General features: G+C 35.4%; 1 protein-coding gene across 2 annotated transcripts in view; it reads left to right on the forward strand.

The window, feature by feature from the left end:
• The first annotated feature begins 902 nt into the window (after nt 1-902).
• Nucleotides 903-24311, forward strand: part of LOC143355911 (rho guanine nucleotide exchange factor 10) — a 162360-nt gene continuing 138951 nt past the window's right edge. For both annotated transcript variants that reach the window (XM_076791097.1, XM_076791098.1), the window contains exon 1: nt 903-1029. The gene's annotated coding sequence lies outside the window, so the exon portion shown is untranslated. The remainder of the gene's footprint in view (nt 1030-24311) is intronic.

Genomic DNA, 24311 nt, shown 5'->3' on the forward strand with positions numbered 1-24311 from the left:
ACCGGGGATTTCTGAAGACGGTTTTCAGGCTCCCGGCTCTCCGAGAACCGCTTGCTCGTGACTGCCCCCTGGCGTACTTGTTTCTCAGTAGAGGCCGGGCCGCGACCAAGGAGCAACGCTTTGTGTGTTGGACTGGAAAAAGGGAACCTCTCTCGATCCGCGCAACTCGTCGTCTCCAGTAGGTGCACGCTCGTCGACACTTGTGCGTGCCGTCTGTGTATTTTTTCCGATGTCTTGTCCGCGCATCCCTGTCGTAGCAGCGTCGCGTCGATGATCACCGAGAAGAGCAGTGCTTCTTGTTGAGAATCCGCGATCGATACTCGATCGCCGTACCGATGAGACTCCAAGTGCAATTCGGATGACCAGTGGTTTACTGACCGGCGATTTTCGTGTGAAATCGGTATCTCTCGTTGATCCTCGTCCCTGGAGGACGAGTCGGAATCTGAAGACACGCGCGGTGCTCGCTCGGCCCAGCCGTAACAATCGTCGCCGAATATTTGTCACCGGTGGTCGGTGTTCCCGTGGATCGGGGCCCGTCCAGTACACAGTGATCCGATCGATCCCTGTAAATCAGTGAATAAAGTGTTACCTAAAGTGTCGTCCGTGGTTAAGAAATCCGTGCAGCATTTCTCTTCGGCCTGTGTGTCGTCGTCCTCGCTCCTTTCATCTTGCATTCCCTTCGATCGCCCTGTCCCTTTCTTGGCTCGGCGATCCACTCTCTTTCTCTCCGCCTGTTTCTCTTTCTCTCTTTCTCTCTCTTCCTCTCTCGTTCTTTGCTCCGCTCCTCGGTCGACCGGTCTCTCAAAGGGGGCGTGCTTGGGCCACATTCAACAATGAGCGAACGCAAAACTATCTAAGCACGAGGCGCGAACGAATGGTCCCTGTGTTTTCTGCCTGTGTGGCCCGGTCCGAAGTGTGTTTACGCCGCGAACGCACGACCTTTTTTCCGATTTCGAATGGATTTACAACGACCAGCAACATAATCAGTGAGCATCATCCTCTGCTCTCAAGCGAAACGAGAACCACCAGGTAAGTGTACCCATGTTATTAACGCGATGCTTTAGTCCGCGCAGACGTCGGTTTTCGGGACCGCGGTACGTTGTGGTGTTGTTAACCTCTCGGCCAGGGACTTTTACCGAAATACGAAATACTGGTGTTTCTCGGCTATAGCCTTATAACCTTATAGATACCAAAATACATACCGCTATGATGAGTATAACGATATATAAAAATACCGGCATATTTGAAATAGGGTCTTAACACAAGTCTTAAAATGGATTCTGTAGGTATTGTCATAATGTTGATTATGTTAGCAAAGTCATACCAAAACCGATATATTTACATATGTAATATCGAAATACAAATAATTTGCAGCATTTTTCTTATTTGTATTTACCCAATGCAATTTTTCTGAAACTTTATATGCGATGACTTGGTTTAATTGAAAGTAATTTACTTTCACAATGTTTATAAATTGCAAGCAAAATTGAATTTGATATTGCCGTTCATTATTGTCTCCGTGAACTCGCTAATGATACAAGTGTCTTTAATTTTAAACGCACTGATCTACAGAAAGTCGCCGTGGCGTGGCCATAGTGACATTCAGAGTAGAGATACAGTATAAACAAATGGCAATCGATCCCAATTGAAAGTACAAGAGTATTCAAATATAGTAGGTATTGAATTTATTACTTTAGTTTATTAGTATTTATTGTTAGTTTAATAGCACATTACTTAATTAGTTTTGTTAGTGTGTTGAAATTCAGACTGTTTTTATCACTAAAATATTGTATATTATTATCTGTACGATAATATTTATTTGACGATATACTCAATGATATTTTAATGCTTACGGCCAATAAAAATGTTATTATTCTCATGTACGTACATATAGTTAATATATAGTTTGAATTATACACAAATAAACGTGTCTTCATTACCTATCATTTCTACAATACTTGTATTTATTTCGATGTTACGTATATCGGTTTCGGTATAAGTCTGTTGGCCTAATACCAGTGTTTATATAAGTTCCTGCTTTCGGCACTGTTCGAGCGATTATGTGAATTATTTACGAATTAAATTGTACTAAAATTAACATCTAATCGAAGGAAAAAATGTAAGCGTTGAAGTAATTTATAGAATTCTTTGAGGAAGAATACAAGGGAAGGGGAGAGAGTTTGCTTTTGTGTTAAATTTACCTGAACGGCGCACGAGGGTTAAACGGACCGAGTTTACTTTTGAAACGAGCGGAACGACGCGACGGAATTCTTAACTTGTTAACCGGATGATTTCTCGATTGTATACGCGTGCAAACTAATTCTTTAAAAATTCAAATATTCAAAAATCGATTCGAATGCGAACTTGTTCGAGAAGTTCGAACTCTTAGATTTTCGTTGGTCCGGTGCCTGTGTGAAATGTGTACTTACAAGAAATGTGTGCAATTATGGAATTCAAATCTCTATTAACATTTATCATCAGCGAAGTAAAAATATTGCACAGAATGATATTTAAGCTGTAAGTAATACAAGATTATGGGAAATTGAACAATCTGCTTTGATTTATCGGTTTAGGATATTCATTGATTTTTTTTTTGTTACTCTAAAGATACATTATAAGAACTTTTGAAGCTTTAGTCTGTGACAAATAAATAATGGCTGTTCTATTGTTCTTAGCAAAAATTATATTAGAAAGGTTAGGAATATTTTATATAATTAAAGAAAGAATAGTTGTTCGAAATTTAAATGTCTGATTTTACAAGAAACCTTTTTGTACTTTTTGTTATGTGATATGTATTCGTACTATAATACAAGAACAAGCATTACACATAAACGAATAAAAATTATGACAAGCAGTCGAACAAAAAAGATACTGATTTGAAATTAGTATTTACGTTACTTCAAGAAAAATGAGACAATGTGTTGGCTATATCAATACCACAATTTGAAATTTTTGAACTGTTCGAATATTCAAACTTTATATACAGTAGAAGGTCCCTTAACGTCAATTATCCAAATTTCGATCATTCGAAGGCCTGGTTATGAGAACACGGAATGAGTCACGCGTTTGTAGCAGTACAATTTGTATTTTACACAACAACGATAATATCTTGAAGCACGCATGCTTCACGCTTCAGATACTCATATTTAGTGCCTTCCATAAGTTGAGTGTGCATGTATGTATTTCGTTTATATCATGAATATTAAAAGAAGCGAGCTATGTATTAAAGTTAACGGAAAAGCTAAATGTTATTACCTATATGTCATTAGTGGACAGCGCAGCGTGGCGTCACACAGGTGGATGTAATTTTAAAAAGTACTATATATTCAAACATTAAACACTATCGATGCAATATTTATGACCTACTAAAATTACTAAAGAAACAAAGAAACTCTTCAATCGTTCCTGTTTCTCGGGATAAATACAAAAAATGTTTACTTTGCCTAAAGTTTCGCGGTCTAGAAATTAGCATTACGGACGTTAAAGTATTAGTATCTTCAAGCAAATCAAGCAATGAGTTCAATAATCGTTGTTAAATAATTCGGAATTGGTAAACAATGGTGAATCAGGTTTAAGCATTCGATTAAACGGTTTTTACTAGGAATAGTAATTTAATGCGAACTTGCTGGGTAAATACAGTGTCTACTCGGTAATTGTCCAAAACAAGGGGTATGGCCAGGGGCAATTATCGGCTAGAAGATAGCATAGTAATGCTTTGATCCACTGCCGAATGTAGAAAAGAACAGCGAAGTTCGAGAGGCCCGGCCGGGGCCCCTCACGGGGAATACCCCGCGGTGGTGGGGATAGTTCTGGGACAATTATAGGCTAGATATTTGGGACATTTATCAAGTAGAGACTGTAAATATGAACATTTCATTCAGTGGAAGATAAAGATGAGTAGAAACGACCAGTGTACTCGTCACCCACAGGCCGACCGAACGTACTACAGTTACCCTAACAGTTTTGCGGTCTCCGCCGATTCAGATTGATACTTTTTTTTTTACGAGTATGGAATTGAAGAGAATTTCGTATTGATCGAATTTCTCAATCCATCGTGTGCAGTCTCGTTTCTCCTTACCGGCTTTGATTCATAATCGTCGAGTCAATAGGTATCGCGTTCCCATTTCGAAATACCATTGCCTCGTGCGATAGATCGTGAGAAAATCTACCGGTATGAACATATAATGGCTACCATGTATATTTAAAACTGCCTCGAACTTTCGGAAATGAACATGATGAAAGTAAAAAAAATTGGTTCTTTCGAAAAATTACATATCAAACTTTGTAATGTAATGGCTTGACTACTGATTTTATCCATTTGTGACAAAAATGAATAGATCAATTGTAAAACAGTAAGCATATTTAAAGAACTTAAAAATATTGTTGTATTATTTTCAACTTGATAAAATTATAATGAAAATAAATAAATGTCTAAGCAACTCCTGTAACTTCGAATTAATACAACCTATTTTTATTTTGAATAAAAATCCGCAGTTTAGTGATAGCAATTCAACTTTACTTCAAGTGAACTGAATCTTTATGCAAATGAAAATGTTGTGCTTTAATTGCAAGATTAAGTTAAGTTAATCACTTGAACACGTTGAAAGCGATATATCATTTGTTACAAATGCATAAAATTAACAATCTGGTGTTGAGTTAAACAAATTTATTTGTATTTTTAGTCATTTTAATATGGTGAAGATAGTATAACAATACTCTTGAATTTAATGTTTGTAGTGTTGTAAAAAATGAATTGTAGTCTGCTGTCAACTCATTTTTACTATGAACGCGGAAAATCTGTAGTCTACTGATAAGTATGTAATAAAAACGAACTATTACTATTAATTTAGATTAATAAGTCATAAACATTTTTGATATCTTGATATAACGTAAGAAAAGTAGGATTTGGTTGATGTTGTTATCTCCGACACTGTGGTTCAATAAAATGAATATAAACATATGCGTATCGGTTGGCAAATAGTAATCGCGTAAAACACACTTGAAACACAACGAGCTTGTATGGTTTTTTTGATATTTTCGTACACATTCCTTTAAGCAGAAAAACATTGCAGCAAGAGCAATAGTTGTATACAATTTTGAAGACTATGTCGATCCTAAATCTGGAGAATTTAAACAGAAAAATATAAGTAATCGTGTAACTCAGAAGAAAAAAGTGTACAATTGGGCAATAGGGATTATTTTGACTGACACATATAAATTATTTATTACACGATATGAAATTCAATAGCGCTGATTCATCGGTCATTCATTCCCCACCAACCTTGTAACTGGTCACCACTGTAGGTATCCTGATAGGTAGATTGCTGATTTTATGAACTTATGGTGAAAAGGGTGAAGCATAAAATAGTAGAAGAATTTAAAATTATTGTTATTATTATACTTGATTTATTGAAATTGTTAAGAGAAGAATTAAATTTTTATCGAAGTCCCGTTTGTTGCAACTGATACAGACAATTTCAATTTTACATAAAGCAAGCAAGTAAGAAATCGATTTTTATATTTTAATTTTAGTTCATCTGTGTTTTCAGTAAACAAATGCAGCTTGCTGAAAAGTTTACAAAAATTTGTTAACATACCTGTTCAGTAAGTAATTCGTTTTTAATCTCCTCGGACATGTGAACTCTTAAAAATATACAATCTGTATATTTAAAACGTTCTTGCTGTGATGAATAGATTACGAGACACATGATCAAACTTGGTTTCTATTCTTAACAATCTTAAGGGTTACTCACGGGTGCATTTATGTATGATGGTTAAAATTAATCCTTTAATGGACTTTAAAAATGCAGCAACTCAATTAGCGCTTTGAGTGCCGGGAACCTATTAATTGGACACATATCAAAAGAAGCGTAAAAATATGGTTTTTGTATAGTGTAATTTCAAGAGAAATGATTAGATTATGTCACTGGCGATGATTTATTGACTTACGATTAAACTTGCCATCGCTAATTAGAAAATCTTTAAGAACTTCTTAACTATAAATGATCAATTTTCTAAAATTATGAAATCATTGTTTCTTGCCTTGTTATTTGTATTATGAAATCAATTTTAGTTTCTAATTTTAGGAACGCAGTCAAACGATACTAGTTTGCATCCTGATTCACAATTCTATTATATCAACACACATTAAATAATTATTAGTATAAATTTGAATAACACAGCGGATACTCCAATAATCCATAATTAAGCAATAAGGAGATTGTAAACTTTTGTTTTCGACGTAAAATAAGCAAACATAAATTTCATTTTTTGTTGTTTATTATAACAAAATTTCCGAGATCAACTCATTGAAAATTAAACATACCGAGCTTGAAACATGATCTGCCTATGTTTACTTATGAAAGTAGAAGATTGGAGTTAATTAGATTATGTACGGTTTTTATTATGATATGTGCTTAAATAATGAAGTCTATTCAATATTTCTCATGGTAGCATTTTTATAATTTCGATACAGTAGAACCTCGCTTATCGCATGAAATGGGATCGAAAATGCGAGCAAAAATCGAGGTTGCGCAACGAAAGAGGTAACCGATCATAGTGATTCGTAGTGTCGATCTTCTTCTGTTTCCTTGGAAACGATAGTCTCCACCAAGAGTTTCAGAACCTCGAAACACCTTGTGGTGGGAGTCGCTAGTAAACAACAAACGAGGATTCTGTACAATAAACGAGGCATCTAGCGGGGTTCTACTGTAATTATAAAGTAAAAAAGTCCGGGTAAAATAAAGTATAAAAGTATAAAATAAAGTAAAAAAGTTGTCCGGGTGTATTTTTTAATCACTGAAACCGAAATAATAAATGGTAGTACGAAAAGGAACACGCAAGACTGCAATTTGTATTGTCCGGTACATACTATGGGATAGTGGGCCCATTGAAAAAAATTTGTTTATTAAAGCCGATACACTCTATGCACAATATAGAAAGATAATTAACTAAATACAAAAATTAATAGATATAATTGTTCATAATTTGTATGACGCACCGGATTCTTGTCAGTTGCAACAATCTCTTTCGCTGACAGGAACGAGGTAAAATGTGATTACAGTGTTTAATCGACATATGTCCAAATTACACAGGTTATAAACAAATTATAGAATAAGTGGAATTAACATACCTGTTCGTCTGCATTGATATTTCTGAAGTAAATCTGATTTGTTGCAAGTTGTCGCAAATGAATTCTTTTTTATTGTTATGAATAGTTGGTGCTAGGTTCTATTAAACTCCGGCTGCGATGTGCATATTTGAAGTTCAAACTTAGGTGAAAAATTTGTGCTCACTTGAAAAAAACTATAATTTTTAAGATGTAATAACAATTACTTGTTTTAAAATCGTTTTAATCGTAGAAGATGTAATCTTTCGTATTGTCTGAACCCGACTCAGCTATAGCTAATAGTTTTCTTTTAAATTGCACTTGAATATTGGGAAAATCATGTGAAAGGAGACAATTTCACGTTCTTAATTTTTTCCACGAACTTTGTCGGCCTCCTGTGAATCGTGGAGGAGGATAACCAAATTTTGTTCGGATTTGCATCCTCTGGAATGTTTTTAAAACATTCCCATCACTCGTTTATTTTAAAACAAAAAAATTTTCACATTTTCGAGCGCCGATTTCGTGTTTTCGCCCGCTGTGCGGCGTTGGGGTAACTTCCCCTAATCGTCGTGTTTTTCCCCTGATCTCCGAGTTCTCGAAATAATTCAGCGAAATAATTGGCTTAATAGAGACGAATAATTGACCGGGTAGAGAGCACGTGCTTTGAAAGTCGGTCCCACCAAATTGGACACGCTTCTTCGGCTTGACTCGCTCCCTTTCCGCTTGAATCGGGATGAAACGGAATAGGGGCCAATGCAAAGTCGGCGTAAAAGCGTAAGAGGCTTCCCGACAGCGGATTAGAGAAGCAGAACGGTGCTTTTCCCGCACTCGTGGAAGTCGTAACGCGGTCCAGAAGTATATTTTCGGTGTCGCGTACACGGAGGGAATCAACATCATCGAGAGGCCAGAGGGGCCCTTCTTCTTCCTATCGTTTAGCCGGTTGTTGGACCACGGCCAAAAATACTTACCCGGCGTCCGTCGAAAATATGCGCGTATATTTGTGGTCCGGACAGGACATACCGGAAACGATATTTCAGTTCGAAGAACCTTGTCAACCGCCTTTGTAGTCCGTCCCAGTGATATTGACATGGCTCTGAGCTACCGTGTCGCGCATACGAATACGGCAATGTTTCGATATTATCACTAGATTTACCGGCTATTTAAGTATATCTATTTCTACCAAGACCAGTCAGAATGACTGGTCTTTAGAAAAAGTGCTTAGTGGTGTTTCCAGTCTTTATTTACTTTTAAAAAATGACAAAAAAAGTTGAATAATATTAATTTTAATACAAAAATAGATTTATAAACATTATCAATTAATCAAAAGCTTAATTCTTTGTAGTTCATCGGTCACAATAGATTTTGCTCAGTGTACACTTTCCGCATACACTTTTTTTGCATATATTGCAAATAGTTGTGGTCTTATTATTATTGCAATATCCTATTTACGTACACCATTTACGTACAGGAACGGTGCCACTTGAACTTGGTATATTAGCTTCTTGTGGTTTTCCCCTTGAAGTCTGATATTCGGAAGCAAGTTCTTCAGCTAGTCGAAACAAAAAATCTTTCCTTGATATATTTTCACCTGTCGTGTTTTTATACAATATCCAGCAATTTATTCCAGCTAAATCTAAAACAGTATACTTTCGTGCCATTTGGTCAGTGACATCGACGCCAAAGGTGTTGTTATAAAAAGACACCGTTTCTGGTAATCCCTTGTTAGTTTTATCAATTTTTACGTGTTTGTGTTTTGTACTTAGTACAAGTACCTTCTTATTCGGTTTACTCTTGTAAACTGTAAGTGTACATCCATTTGATTCGTACAGCAACGTTGAGAAACGGGCCATGCTATCTTTCTTCTGTTTGCAAGATTTCGGGAGTTCCTTCTTGTTTGCACGTATTGTTCCAACCAACGAAGTATTTTTAGATAATAATTTTAACGCCAGAGAAAAACTGGTGAAGAAATTGTCCGTTGTTATTGTTCTACGTCAGGGTCCCACTAAAGAAGTGGGAGTGAAGTCACCCGAACGACACCTTCCCCTGGCAAGGACGGATTTTCCCAAGAATCAGCAGAGATGGTCCCAGGGTCTGACGAACACTTGATAGGGCCAGTGCTAGAAATTTACGGGCCACAACTCAATCAACTCGCCCAAAAGCGAGTCGACCGAGCACGGCCAAGACACTCAGAGACCCCGAGTATGTATCGAGTTCGCACGTACAGATAGCCAAGTGTCCGGGACCCAAGGAGAACCTTATGTGCGGTCCAAAACCCTGAGTAAATATACAATTCCAAGGGCCGCTAGCGTACTGCATCAGAATAATGATTTTCCCGGAATCATATATTCTGTCCCGAAAAAACGTTGCAGTACTTATCAATTGTTGTAGCTGCCCCAATGTCATCTCATCACATAGAAACATGCACCAGTCATTTTGACTGGTACTGGTATAAGTGTCAATAACAAAAAATATATTTGTTACGAATACATATAAAATGATATAAAGTTCATAAAACTGATTCTTTAGTTATGGCTACAAAAGTCATGATATCATTTCGGAAAGAAAATGTTACATGCAGTAGGAATTTTGAATTGAAATTGCAAAACCAGTCATTTTGACTGGTCTGGTAAATCTAGTGTTATATGCGAGTGATATGTATACGATATCTGCGAAAAATTTATTCTCATTACGCTAATCCAATGATAAAACTTATTTCTTTTTAATTATTTTTCTATCAGACTTATTTCAGACATATTTGTGACATTTCTCTGATTGAGACCAAACATGACATAGTTCGGAGCATATTAAATAAAAAAAAAAAAAAAAACGGAGTCCTGTCGCTAGGTAACTTTTATCTGAAGAGTTCTGTTGTCTGACCATTCGTGCTTCACTGATTAGTACGGATAATCGAGGTTCTATTGTATTGTGAATTTAGCAAGTAAGTATGACACAAATTGTATCGTGTTTGATCTTATTTTAATCAAAAAAGTGTCACGAATGTGTTGGTAAAAGTTCCGCGAACAAAATAATTAAAAACAGAAAGTCACTAGATTAGCATTGTCTTACTGAAACACTGATATCAATGTTTTGTTTCGACGCTTGGCGGTATGAGATCAAGAGTCAAGTGGCATTACTGTATTTTTATAAGCAAGATAAACAAAATTATTTTATTTAATTATTGCATGCAAAATAGTTTAAGTCGAGACGTCACTATGCATTCTTATACATACCCACAGCTTCTATTAAATCAATTTTACCAAATTTTACAGAAATACACAATAAAAAAGCATCTTCACAAAAATACAAAAATACATCTTCTTCGAGAAAATATAAAAACACACACGTTGTACAGGAACGAAATTATAATATTAAAAAGCAGTGTGTTTCATGTTGTAGTTTTGAGGCTGTAAAATAATAATTTATTTCTATAATATTTATTAGTTCATCTAATGAGAAAATTCTTTTTTGTTTTCAAATGAAGCTATAATTGCAAATTTGTTCACATTTATTATATAAATACGCCCATGTGTATGGGTTGCAACACAACAAGAGAAGAAAAGAAGATTTTTGCTAAAAATAGACTACGATAGTATTTCCGTTCTACTATTTGGTCCAGTATGTTCACTAAAGGTCGTAGAATTTAAAAAATTAAAAAAATGTTAATGTTCATGGTTTAGTTCTCACGTGAGCATCAATCATCTGTGTTACTTACTACAATATTGTTGCATCAGATTACGAAGAACTGTTAACTCTTTACCTAATGATTTCTTTCGCAACTGTGTTCATTCAGGCTACGCCATTAATAATTTACTGTGAGAAAAAGAAATTCTTCGTTCATTTGCAAATCTACGTTTACTCTTACGGATAAATATTGAGGACAAATGTTGACTCAGAAGAAATGAATGTTACTCCTATTTGTTGAATTCTAAACGTAATCAATTACAAACTACCAGTGTTGTAATGCATACATGTAAATGGTTTCCATCATTTGTACCGTGCATCGTTCTATCATACTTAGAAAAGAAATAAGAATCTGCATTTTAATAATAAAAAGGTACTTTTCAATTGAACTATTTATTTTCTTAAGAACAATGAATGAACAAACGAAACTTATTTAGTCTAATAAAAACATGTAAAGGTGTACTTCGGAATTCATTTAAAGAAAGTTAATTTAGCTTTGAAATCTTTTCTTCCATTTGAGGGGAAAAAGAACCACTTACTTTATGATAACTGTTTGTCGACATTTTCAATAGTCAACAAAAGTTCTGCATTTCCATTTAATAATAATGTCAAATACCATTTAAATTCTTTATATAATTTTCTAGTGATCCTTTTTTCGTTATATTTGTGCACAATATCATATTCTCATGCGTTTTCGTAACCAAAAAATTTATTTATTGCCTGTCGCAATCTTGTCAACTTAAAAAACCGTAATGTAAATACATTTTCCACATATTTTCCACGTTACATGGAATTTTATAGTTTCGAAAAATAATTAGGTCATATGGGTTCAAGGATTAATTTTCAAACATATGGTATTGCAGGAAATTGCCTATAAACAAATACACGTTCTTTGAGTTATCAAGACCCATAAACGTATCCGCATGGGGATTCCGTTTAAATAGCTCTATTCTTCGACTTTCCCTCGCGCGTTGCCCGTGTAAACACCGAGTGTAAACCAACGGCAGCTGGAACCGCGAAATATTGAATGAAATTGTTGATACTCGCGGTACTTTGATATCATCGTCGGGGCCAGGTGAATACAAACCGCGTCGATGTTATCGGAAATATTTACAAATTCAGATTCGATCGTTGAAGTTCGCCAGTTTAACGAGTTCCCACGGGAACACGAACGTCTCTTCCAGAGACATCGCGAACCGTCAAAAGTCGCGGAACGAGGTTCTGGACTACGTAATTCGAGTTAATTATTCATCAAGTCTGCACGACGTCGGCCGGAAGTGGTGAATTCCTCCGTGAAATTACATTATCCGCGTCAAAATTGAGTGTAACGTACTTTGTGACGTCACGTTTTTCACCGTTCCGGTAAAAGTTAGTGAAAATGATCGAATGTCTGACGCAATAATTGGCCAAACTATGCTCGGCGAATAGGATGTCCAAATAGAAGATTTGAATATTAGATTGAACTATAGATAGTTCACGCAATGGAAATGGTAAACAAATTGAATATTTACGTGGCTATGTGTTGTCTATTCGAATTTTGTTTATCTCTCAGTAATGTATAGTTGAATAAAAATTGATTTCTTTTTCTCAATAGACTTAATCAATTACGTATGAGGTGACAGTATTTTCAAAGTCCTCTGACGTTTTTACTGTTTTATAGTCCATTGTTCTTAATGTCTTATAGTCCACTGGTTTTACTGTTTTATAGTCCAGTTCTTGTAATTTCTACACATTTTATGACTGTAAATTTTACGATTCATTAATTTCATTTATATATTATTACGATTATAAGGATTCATGTGGTGGCAGTGCGTTTACATTTCCGCAAACAAGTGAACATTAAAACTGCAACTCCTCGATGCTCGCAGTAAATGAAAGGAAATTTTACAAATTCCTGAACATTATTATGCGCACTAAATGCGCAAAGCTCCGCGGTGTAACTACAAGGAAACAACATGACGATTAACTGTGATGGAAGATGTCTAATGAATTTTTATTTTTAGAAACGCGATACACTAATACATAGAATAAAAATAGATGCTTATTCTCGTTAGTGTGAGGTCGTGAAGATTATTTATATTATATTATATAGCGACATTCATTGGTTCATGCTTCGTTACGCGTTCAGTCGGCCATGTTGATCTTTTTAAGGACTAGCTTTCAACTCCCACCCATGTTGCTTAACCCTCGAGTACCGACGTGTATTGCTTTTATTACTTTTGAATTGCAATTACTGCACGGGAACATGGGAGGGATGGGAGAAGAGAAAAATAACGGAAAGGAAAGAGTTTTATTACGAAGTGCTCGCATCAGCATACCATACGATGCGATGTAGGCATTGCTTTAAAAGGATCTTCTCGTCTAAAACCTTGAAAATATCGATTTCTCTTTTTTGTACTTTCTTAAAGCACATGTTCTTAAAAATATGTTTGCGAAAAGATTCGCTTAAATTCGTAAGAATAACAAAGTTATGGTTGTTTGAAGAACGCAGCTCTCGTTATAATAATAAAGACCTTCTCAAGGTAATCTGAAGGTTGAACAAAAACGTCATAATGTGTCTCTCGCGAAACGGTACAACTTCTATTTAAAATATACATGTTCTTTAGTCATTCATATTTTTCGAGATATTTGCCCTGAGAATTTCAAATGGGACAAGTTGTATAATACATTTTTTACATTTGCATTATTTATTTTGCAGGAAGATCCACAGTCTATTAATATTTTGTACATATAATACTAGTTCTAGATGTAATAGTTTTAGAAGTATTGGGTTGTCCCCGAAAAGTTCGTGCCGATTTTTAAGGGAAACTCAAACGCAGTACATTCAAATTTCGATATACATTTATTGAATTATTATAAGTGCCATTTTGTTCCATAATCTTTCTCGCAACTTCCATTTTTCGGCGAAAAACTTTTAAATATGATTTTTTATATCGACCAAAGAGTTAAAGTTTTTGTCATTATGGGAATTTTGTATTAACCTAAAGAGATGAAAACCTGAGGGTATAATGTCTGGTTAATAGGGTGAATGGGGTAGCACATCCCAACTAAGCTGCAACAGCTTTTGGAAGAATAAAGCACCAAATGCCTATATGTAATTCACTCTGTTTCCTTCCATATTTAAGAGCGTATAAAACTAACAAAAATTAATGTATCCTAATCAAAATTTTGTCTAAAAATGCCTGAAAGATCACCTTTTTAGACTACGTACACATACCATTTGTTTCCAATCATTCTGACATATTCAGACCTACCCTAATGCCACCTACAGAAAAACGGCACAAACTTTCCGGACAACCCAATATAATTAAAAGTTAAGGTAATATCTGTGACAATATTATACTTGTTCATGACTGTATCTAATATTTTCTAGGACATAATTGTGCGTCGTTACGCTTGTAAAAGATATACATATAGTCTTACAAAATTAACACTAAACCTACCGACGCTTCTTGTGTACCTATTCCTACCGTTGTACGCGGTCAAAATGACCGGTCCTTAGAAAAAGTTATTGTAAATGTAATTAAACATAGATAATAGTCAATTTGTTGCTGAATGAATTAGTAGATGAACAACTTCCATAAAATGACGGTAAAAATTTATTTTTATATAATTTCTCAATGTACCGTGTCGTCCACCTTTGCGGTTTGGATGTATTTGGCATGAAACGTGCATAACTTGATAGCGTCTCATTCAATAAGGCGGCTCATTTATTTTGTGTTAGTCATGCCACATTGAGAATAGTCTTTCTTTTATACTGATTGTTTATATTATCTCGTGCGGTCAAATTGACCGGCCGTGGTAGATAGGACAGGTTATAAATATTTTTGGAAAAAGAAGAAATAAAACGAGAAATAAATACTGAAGAATACATTGTATACATCCTATAAGAAAAGTCGTAAAGATAAATAGCAATGTGATCATGTTGTATGTACGAAATTATACGCAAAGTTTAAAAAGGTCAATTTGACTGACCGTGGTAGATTTAGTGTTAATATATCTCTTGGACCATTCGTCTTTCTCTCGTTTTTAATTCTGCTGCAAAGGAGTTACGACCTGCAAAAGATGCACAGACCACCCTGTAGATCCTATGAACAAATGCCGCGGTTACGGTTGCCAAAACAGTCACTGGCCTTCGACTCCGTTCCAAGAAAGGCCTAATTTACGACACTCTCAAGCGTCTACGGTTTTCTCTTCCTATACCCCGTGATGATGAAAGCCAGTCGATCGTTGAGGGATTCTTATTTTAAAAAAAAAGGAATATTCAAATGTTTGCATTTCGTTGCGCATGATCAGATAAGTTTGGGAATTGTGAATGTAGATTTAGCAACATTGCAGTTAATATTATTCGTCATGCGGATAAGAAATTTGATTTTCGTACGGTGGCTGTAACAATTTGATTACTTACTGTATGTTAATGGGCCAGATAACCATATTCTTATGCAATCTTGCACACTAACTTCTACATACATACTTACCCGTTTAAGCTACACCCATGAAGTCTTGCATATTATAGAGAAGACCATTCTTCTTGAGTGACCACTCCACAACAAAACTCTTTTGTTTTCAATTATTTCGATATGAAACTTTTACCAATATATTTGTGACATTTTTCTGAATAAAATGAGTCCAAACGCGATACAATTTGGATCATAGTTATCGGTGATATTAAATCGGACACTTTTCGGAGTACTCCTTCGGATTTTGTTCAAATTTGGATACGTTGTAGCCTTCAGTGAGATATGAACGTATCTCAAAGGTTTTTTCTAAATCTTTAAAATTGTTAATTTTACAGACGTCTGAAAGTGTCAATCCCTTTTCGTTAAATTTTAATGGTTGAACTAACAAACCATTGAAAATGAGTTTTTAGATGTTTCTAGTGAAAATATAAATGTTTCTAGTAAAACGTTTCTTTTTTTCAGTTGAAAAAAATTGGTTTCTACCATTTATTTTGCAATTGTTTGACCGGTTTTAAAAATGCGGACACTTTAAAATTGGCGAAATGAAAATGATTAGATTGTTGAATATGAGATGTCCGATTTTTAATGATAACGTTAATCAAATGTTAACCCGCTTCTAAATAAACTTATGGATCAACCTAAGCATCATTATAATCAACATATGAATGTATTACAAGTTTTTTTATTGTATTACGGATGAAAGTGAATTTATTTTGGTTATTCACGTTCTGCATTTACAAGATTGTCACCAGTAAGCTGCGGATATTTATGCAAAATAAAAATTCTCCAAGACAATCGTTAAAAGCTGAAGTTAAATGAAAATATATTTTCTTAAGCAGTCGAAAATAATATAACAGTATCCTTAAATTCTTCCAATGTTCCTTCATTTTTGTATTTCATCTATTCATTTTTGTTATAATTTGCATAAAATCTGTAGTCTAGTTGTTTCCATTTTATAATCTTTTTTACCATCGGCAAACAGTGCGTTGATTAATCGATACATTTTGACCACGCATCGCATGATGTTATCGTTAATATGTTATTTTTCGACTGATATAAAAAGAATACTCGACAATCACATCGATTAACATTGAAATATCATTTCAAAGTAAAATTGGATATTTAAATAAAAATTGAAAGTAAGACCTTAACGATCACCTTGGTACCTTAAAATGATGTATACATATATATATACAGGGTGGCACACATAACTCTGAACAGCTCAATATCTCGAAAACTATGCCATCGATTTTAAAGTTCTTAGCCTTAAGTTGCATGGAACTGAAGGGCCTTTCTGACTACATAAACGTGAAGTGGCCTCCCTTCCCCTTTAACGGGGGAGGGGAGGTACCTTTGTAATTTTAAATGGAACCCCCTATAAAATGTTACATATTTAGATTCTACAGGAAAAAACAAGTCAATTTTGTCTGAAACATTTTTTTGTCAGATACTTCCATGATGAGATATAACAGTTTGAAGTTTCGAGTTGTAGGTACTTGAGTCCTTTGCTTATTCGTGAAGAAATAAAATGTACTTTAAATTAAATGTTCAAAATGTCCACCACGGGCTTGTAAACATTTATTTACTCGAAACATCAAAGTTGTTCTAACACTTTTTAACATTTCGGGAGTCACTGAAGCGCAAGCGTCATGTATTCTTTGTTTCATATCCTCTTTTGTCGTCGGCGGTTCAAACATAACTTTGTCCTTTACATATCCCCATAAGAAAAAATCTAATGGTGTTGGATCGGGGGATCGAGGAGGCCATTGACGAGGTCCCCCACGACCTATCCATTTGTTCCCAAATTTTTCGTTCAAAAATTGCCTGGTGATGATTGCAAAATGTGGAGGAGCGCCGTCTTGTTGGAACCACATTTCTCTTCTAACGTGCAGTGGCACATCTTCCAAAAGCGCAGGCAAATGATTTTTTAAGAAATCACAATAACTTGCAGATGTCACAGTTTCTTGAAAAAAATAAGGTCCAATCACAAAATCTCCTATTAGGCCACACCAAACATTTAAAGACCATCGATGTTGAAAGGGAACACATCGCATCCAATTTGCCCTGAATTCATAAAAGTGGCACACAAAAAGTATTTTGCACAAAAAGTAATTTTCCACAACACCCTGCAGCCACTCACAAAATCTTACGCGGTGATCGTAATCTGCTATCGAAAGCTCTTGTGATAAAACCATGTGATATGGATGATACTTTTGCCGTTTCAAAATTCGTTGAATTGATGAACGACTAATATGTGATGTTTGTGCAAGTGTACGTTGACTAATATGAGGATTTAATGTAATTGCAGCAAGAATACTGGCACTATTATTTTCATTAGTGACAGCTTTACTAAGCCGCTTTTCTAAATTATGAAATGTTTCTAAATTATGAAGCGCGTATAATTCCATAACGCTATTTCCGAGCGCTTCAAGTACCTACAACTCGAAACTTCAAACTGTTATATCTCATCATGGAAGTATCTGACAAAAAAATGTTTCAGACAAAATTGACTTGTTTTTTCCTGTATAATCTAAATATGTAACATTTTATAGGGGGTTCCATTTAAAATTACAAAGGTACCTCCCCTCCCCCGTTAAAGGGGAAGGGAGGCCACTTCACGTTTATGTAGTCAGAAAGGCCCTTCAGTTCCATGTAATTTAAGACTAAGAATTTTAAAATCGATGGCATAGTTTTCGAGATATTGAGCTGTTCAGAGTTATGTGGGCCACCCTGTATAATAGATATACCCGATATACCCGGTCTACCAGTTAAGTTTTGTCACCATTTTTTAGGCATTTCCGGTAATGCAATTAAAAAATGTTTTAGACAAAAGTTTATCAGTACTTGGTGAGCTACATGTTCGAATATTCTTAAATCTCAATAAATCCTTTTTACGTAAAAAATTAAAGGTCACCTTGACTTTTTTAAATGGCACCATATGTTTTGGACATCATGGGATTGTTGCTGACGTTGAGACGAATTCAATAGCTTATTATACTATGACTTTGAAATGACCTCAAACTTGAACATTTTGTGCGAATGTAATTTTAATGAAAAATTATTTCTTACAAAATAAATCAGGTTACATCAAATGTTCGAACTGCGATCCATCGTCTGTGATACAGAACTCCGCTCTTTGTGTTAGACTCTTCGTTGTCGCCATAATTAGAGCATCTCGTTTTACGTTATTACATTCCGAAGTTCTGGAACATTATTGATTGCTGTGTGGTGCACAGGATGTATAAAAATTTTATGTCACGACCACCATAGCGTGATTCTGTTAAAAAATGCACCGCAAAATTCACCTTGACCTTGGAAATCAAGGTCAAAGTGTCGAAAAATTTTCTTCTATGGCATCGTATAGTACTCCTCACTCAAATTTTTCAATACTTTGACCTTAAGTTTCGAGGTCAAAATTAATTGTGCGGTGCATTTTTTTCACAGATCTCCACCGATCCGGAGGTGTAGAATCACGCTATAATGGTCGTGACATACAATTTTTATACACCTTGTACAACGGATTGCAGATATCCCCGAAGATAAAAATCCAACGGAGACAGATCCGGAGAACGCGGTGGCCAACGATTTTTAAACGTGTTATTAAGATGTCCCGTAACTATCATAGCATTGTGTGCAGGACACCCGTCTTGTTGAAGGTACATATCGTTCCTAATTTTCAGTGAAATGTCTTGCAATAAGTGTGGAAGTTTTTCTTCCAAAAAGTTAAAATATCGAGCAGCTGTCAAATTTTCTTCAAAGAAATATGGTCCGATTAAGTGACCATTTAAAATACCACACCAAACATTGACACTAATTTTAGTTTGAAAGCTGCGATCCAGCGTCAAGTATGGATTCTCCGTTGAGCAATAACGTTGAAAACATCATTATTTGTAAATTTAGTTTCGTCTGTCCACATAATTTTCATAAAAATTTCAAGATCCTCATCATTAACAGCAGCTAGCCACGCCAGAAATTCTAATCGCTGCTGTCCATCAGTAACACGCAGTTCTTGAACTAATTTCATTTTAAATGGATGATATTTGTAACTTTTCGTAATTCTATTAATACTTGTGACTGACATATTCAATTCTTTTGCAACTTGTTGAAGAGATACGTGCAGATTGGCTTCAAAATAACTGAGCACTAATATTGCATTGTCTTCATTTGTGACGGGTGTACTGAGACTAGAATGGTTCCCATCGGGAAATTTATCACGTAAAAGCAACGATTTTTGAAAAAAACGGAACGTTTCTCTAGAAGGACAAAATCCTATTTGGAAATCGTTCTTTGTACAATCTTTCCGCCGTGCGTGCACTTTTTCCACGTTCATTGAAAATAGATGACATATCACATCTTTCTGTATCTGAAAACTGAAAGATCAAATCGTGATACACTAAACTACGACTGAAACAATACTGTCAATAAGCTGATTAGATCGTTGAAGCGATGACAAACTGATGATTCTGAAGCGTACGTGATAAATACAAACATAATATGGGAAGCGACGAAAGTAAACATAAACCGAGACGCCCTAATTATGGCGACAACGAAAAATCTAATACAAAGAGCGGAGTCCGGTATCATAGAAGATGGATTGCAGTTCGAACGTCTGATGTAACCTGATTTATTTTGTAAGAAATAATGTTTCATTAAAATTACATTCGCACAAAATGTTCAAGTTTGAGGTCATTTCAAAGTCATAGTATAATAAGCTATTGAATTCGTCTCAACGTCAGCAACAATCCCATGATGTCCAAAACATATGGTGCCATTTAAAAAAGTCAAGGTGACCTTTAATTTTTTACGTAAAAAGCATTTATTGAGATTTAAGAATATGCGAACATGTAGCTCACCAAGTACTGATAAACTTTTGTCTAAAACATTTTTTAATTGCACTACTGGAAATGCCTAAAAAATGGTAACAAAACTTAACGGGTAGACCCTGTATAATAAGCCTCTGTGCAATGTAATAGTAGTTCTTAATCAAAACGCTTCATAACATTTCCATTCTAAAATCGGACATTTCGTATGCAACAATCTAATATTGCAACACTAGATCTGCCAAGCACAAAACATATAAAAATGAAACGTCTTATAGAACGGAGAAGATTGACTTTACTTAAACTTTGTACGATTTTCATTAAAATGTGTGCTTAAATAAAGAAGTCAATTCAGTAATTTCCTATGAAAATGTTTTTATATTTTCAATAATTGTGAAATAGAAAACCGGTCATGTTGATCGTGGTAGGTTTAGTGTTAAGGGCCCGGTCTTCGTAGATTCGCGATAAGGTAGAGTAACTACATTACCGTCAAAAAACGGTTTTACGTGCTTCAAGTTTTCGTCCTTAAATAAGAATATTTTGTCGCTGGTAAAGGGCTCATTCGAAAGAGATTGTTCAATCTAGTGCGCGCTCGTCAGGAGCTGTCGAGATTATGCAGATATTTGGTAACATAAGCGTTAGAAGTAGGCCAAAAATTGACGATGTGCATGCCGTGGAATCCAAGCATTTTTATGCCATTGGTGAGTTTTCTGGATGAAGTCGAGACCAGCGCGCACTAGAAAATATCTCCAGCTACAAATTGAGCTATATTTTGACGAGTCTCTGCGAAATAAAGCCAAAAACTTGAAGCAAGTTTAGTTACAGACTTAAGACCCGTCGGATCAAGACCAAGACGGATCTTAAGTCTGTGAATAGAAATTATTAATTAGAAAGTCACGTGACTATCCCGGGCCCTTAAGTGAATGCTGGTACCACGATACAGTAGTATCTTCGTAGCTGTCGCAAAGGTCTCTACCGGAACTGTCAAAATTTAATTCCCACCACTGGGGTGATCCCCTTTTCGAACCAGTTAAGCGGTAACACGCTCGACAACCGAAGCAAAAGGTTGCAACTTTTGATTCTTTATTTTTTTTTATAAAACGTTTTGTCATCGTATTCGTCTCGTTTTTCTAAGTGACACGAAACACGATATAGATACAATCATAATTACTTGTGTAATTAGCGAATCAAGTTTCGGGCGTGAAAGAGGACGGTGAACTGAAAAGAAAGTCGAGAAGCAGAGAGTCGAAATTTCAAAACAGACCAAAATCTGGGAACAGTCTTTAATCCTTAACTGGTTACACTGGGATCTCTCATGACCACAATCAAATTTCTGTACACTAACTTTCGCCATTGTATTGTACGATAATCACAAATATCAAGTTTCTTTATCTTCTCTAGAACATTTTGATTATGTAATCTTAAACTATAACAGTTAAAGGCTTCTGAGAAAATTAATACAGAATTTTCAAATTTTTTCGAATTTTTTTCTTCGCAAACACGAAAAAACCAAAATTACTCTTGCTGGAACTTGCAGTTTCAGGTTTGCACATCGCCGGACGCCCAGTTTTCCATGTATGTAACATGTTTACGCGCAGGCGCGTAATCGCCCCCCAATGTCGGTAATTTCGATCGGCGTGCTCGATCGAAAACGAATTACGGCTCCGGCCGAATCACTTTAGCCGGTAATTGACTGCATTAACGTTACGTGGGCAGGTGAAGATAGACACCGATCGTTTATCATGCGAAGGAAGCCCGGTCTGGCTTGTCTCTGTCGACTGCATTCCCATGCGCCTCCCACACAGAGCGATCTTGGAGCTCATTTCCGTGGATACAGCTCCGTTACGATTCTTCAAGCTTTGCAAGACTTAGGGTCAATATCATCACCCACGGAATTATTTCGCTCATTGATAGATTGATCTGTTTCCCTTTTTCTCAATTCGCTGAAGTGGAGCATACTTTGACGGCTGATGTCGCTTGCACGTGATCGTACGAGGCTGTTATGCAATCATTTTCCTTGGCTTTTCATGGAACTTTACAAGTCTATATTATTTATTCATCGATGCCTCATTTCTTCGAACCTTGAAAAGCTTCTGCTACTGTTTCTGCGAGCCGTAAAAATAAGGGGTTTAAAATTTTTAAATTTACAATTATTGGAAATGTAAAGATGCACTTGTAGGAAAGGGCCTAGCCGATTAAGATGGTCAAAACTGACCTTGGAAGTTTTTCAACGACTATTTGAACTATTCGAAAACTGACCAAGAAAAACCCCTCAGAGTAAAATTTCAACCCTCTAACTTGAGGGTAGTTATAGGCTAAATTAGATTTCGCGCATTTTCCGCTCTCTGAAGCTTTCTAAAATTCTGAAAAATGTGGCATATTGTGGATATAAGGCGCATTTTAGACAATTTTTTCAGATTTTTTTGTTACAAACTATGGTCGTAAAAAGTGAAAAAACTCCCAAAAATCGGAAAAAAGGAGATTTCCCGAAGATATCAAAACGTGCTATTCTACTGATTAGTTGCCTTTTATAGTTAGTCGCCTGTTCTAGGCAATGTCATCAATTTTTCAGATTTTTTGTTGTGCAACATTATTGTCAAAAACAATAAAAACCGAATTTTTTCGATGTTTCTGCTGTGAGGTGGAAAGTTACACTTGTTGGTTTTACCGCGGGTAACTATTAAGTAATTTTCAAAGTTATTACATTGAAACAAGTAATTGTTTGACCTAAGAAATGCGAATCAAAAGAAAGAATAAATTGTATTTTGTGCGATATATACCAAAATTTTTATGACGTTTACAACATTGCTGGCTGGCAGAGCGTTTGGCAAGACGTCGGACTACGGAGCGGATACTCTGGGCTTCATGTGATTTTAACACAAAAATAGTTAAAATAAACACAAAAATAGTTTTGGAGTATCAGTTATTTCCTCGATTCTCTAATTGTATATGTTCATCATTACGGTTCTGTTTAACATTCTTAACGTTAAACTTCATTAATCTAGAGTCTAAGCCTCTCGTAATTTGTAAATACGGGTAGAATAGAAAGAAGTAGCATCTGGTCTTCTGAGTTGTCATTGCTAGTCTACAACTTCTGTTTTTGCGTGTCTTATTAATTACAGAATTATTTATTTCTGATAAAAGCAAATACGTGTATTTTATGGTTTAATAACTTATGAATGGTTTAACAGTTGTGAAATATCTCGAGAAGTATTGACATTTCGATGCCCTTGGTGTAGTACTTTTCTACACAGGATAATAAAAGGGATCGATTGGTTTCACAAAAAATTGAGTTGCATTTAAGAATCAAGTACAATTGCACCTGGTGGGTGCATCGGTGCATCCACATAAAAAATGAGGTCACAGAAATCTAGGACTTATTATGCCTTACGTTTCTTTCTTCTGTCAGTACTTCTTCTATTTTTACGTAAAGGAGAACACTATAACCTGTCCCACCTGTATAGTTGTACTATTTTTTTAACCGAAATTATCACAATTTAAATATCGACAATTTCTCGAGAATTGGAAATTTAGTGTTCAAATACATTTTGGATCAACTGTATATTACAATAGCAATTGTAAAAAATTTGATTCAGTCAATTCTTGTTGCTTTCATGAAATAACGTAAAGTGGTGACTTTTAGTGCGCCATAAATTTGGTGCTAATTAACTAACTTTATGTCTTTCTTATTACACAAACCTTTGTACTGTGTTCGCAGCGTGCGTTCTTTGCTTTTCTTTCGCTCTCATTTCTTTCCTTTCTTTCTCAGCTTCTCTTTCACTGGTGTCTTCTTCACGTTCCGCCACCTTCGCTTTTTCCCGCTCATTCAACCTCTGCTTTATCTCCGTTCAAGTACCGTCTCCATTCGTTTTTTTCTACTTTCAGCTTTTTACATCCCAGACTGCAATGTTCTATGGCTTCGTTTTCTTCTTTATGCATACTGCATGCTTTACAAATTTCAATTACTAAAACTTAATTCAGAAGTAACATACATTATATGTATAAAACTTCACTTTTTAATTTTTTAATTTTCTGGAAGATTATTTTGATCATTCGAGCCATGTTGTCATCTTCAATAGTTCCTAATCGATAAAAGAAAAACAGGAGTTAAACAGAAATTTTTTTTCTTCTTCATTAACTCTAATTAGTTGAAAGTATGTATACATCAGTGTTTACTTGATATATGTCCAAAACGCGGGACTAGCCAGGGACATATGTATATCGGCCAGGTGATACTATTCT

This window comes from Halictus rubicundus, chromosome 7 (genome assembly GCF_050948215.1).
Source record: "Halictus rubicundus isolate RS-2024b chromosome 7, iyHalRubi1_principal, whole genome shotgun sequence".
NCBI classification, from domain to species: domain Eukaryota; kingdom Metazoa; phylum Arthropoda; class Insecta; order Hymenoptera; family Halictidae; genus Halictus; species Halictus rubicundus.